Raw genomic sequence first — 1,791 nt, forward strand, 5'->3', positions numbered from 1 at the left:
GAGGGACGGGGACTGTTGGGGCAGAAACATGAAAACAAATGGTTTTAAAAGAAACTTTGAACGAGAATAAATCAAATTTAATCCATTATTAGGATACAATTACTGTGCAGTGGTAATAGGAAATGGCATGTAAGTCAAAATGAAACATATCTGACAGATAGTAGATCTGAACTAACATCTGTACTAGAAAGAATATTTAATACGTGACGTGTTGTCATCTGAAGCGTTATAATAATACTCATAAAAAGAATTCTCGTAAGCACCGAGCAGCAGACGAGGACCTTATGAACATAAAGAGATTAATGCGCCTTTAACATTTGATGTAAATTCTTTCAAGTCATCTCTGAGCTATAAAAATATTCTTTATAATTAGACTTTGCTCCTAAGTTTCTTATTTTGATCCTTTATGTCGTGTTACAAGTTATTGCTGAGAGCGTTTTTGTATTTAAAATAAACTAGAATTAAGAGAACGTAATCCTGTTATAACCTTTCTATCCGCTCGTCTATTTGTTATTTTATCTTTGGGTTTTATATTTGAAATATTATTATTATAACGAGAGAAAGCCTCTATAGAAGAATTGTGTTTGTTTTCTGTGTTGTTTTGCTGGATTTTAAGAACTACGTGATGTTAAATCTCGTGGTACGGAACTTTTTGTGTCGGAGTGCAACACAAACTTAGCTGGTTTCATTAAGAGATTAACAGATTCATCCAAGGTATGCATATTTTTACTTTATTGATTACACTAAATCGCTTTCTCTTATGAACTGGACCGTCCTTTAATAGGCGAAGTTCTGTCAAGTGTTCAGGGGATCGCTAATAAGCATAAAAATGGGGTTCTGGATTCTTTGCGCCAATCACTGTTTTCTTAAGCGTTAGGGAGAGATCATGAGTGAAAGAGACGGTATAATGGGAGATTTTGGACGTATTTGATTATAAAAGAGTGAGACATTTTCTGGTTTTTCGTTTTACGAACGTGACAGTTTCCTCGAGACCAATAACTCACATATTATGAATATCACATCGGAACACATGTGTGATGGCGACGTAATAACATTTTCCCCTACTTTTAACCGACTTCCAAAAAAGGAGGAGGTTTTCAATTCGACTGTATTTTTTTTTTTTTTTTTATGTATGTTACATCAGAACTTTTGACCGGGTAGACCGATTTCGACAAATTTTGTTGTATTTATAACATTCCGAAAGGAAATATTTGAAAAGACAGAAAAAAAATCGGTATTGTGGCGTAGTAGTGGATAATTTTGAATCGTTCAAAATATGGAAAAAATGTTGCTGGACTGGATCGCAGTAGAAACTGGAGTTTCGTGTTACATTTAAATTTATACGATTTTTCATTAGCTAAGAATTGTTTGTATTTCACGAGAAGTTGGATTCAATTTCACGATTCATATGACGTCAGGCGATGGTTTATTATGGATAAGACTGTGTACATTTCAGATGTATATTTTATATTAAAAGCTGGAGATCTGAGAATACATACAAACACATGTCTACATGTTCTTATAACGTAACAATAGTGACATTAGTTTAAGAGTTACAAGCTATCGAACACTCACGCACTACTTCAACACACTAAGCAGCTCATAGAAGTAACCACAAGAACCAATCAAACTGACACAACGGAGGCCTCTCTGTGTTCAACAACAAAAGTCTCGTCCGCAAAGTCTCGACGAATCGTAAAGAAATAATAATCTCGATAAAAGAACACTTCGAGTGGAGACGGACCCTCCGTGTTCGATGTAAATTAGTACTTTAAATAAAACATCGTCTTT

Source organism: Melitaea cinxia, chromosome 25 (assembly GCF_905220565.1).
Source record: "Melitaea cinxia chromosome 25, ilMelCinx1.1, whole genome shotgun sequence".
NCBI classification, from domain to species: Eukaryota; Metazoa; Arthropoda; class Insecta; order Lepidoptera; family Nymphalidae; genus Melitaea; species Melitaea cinxia.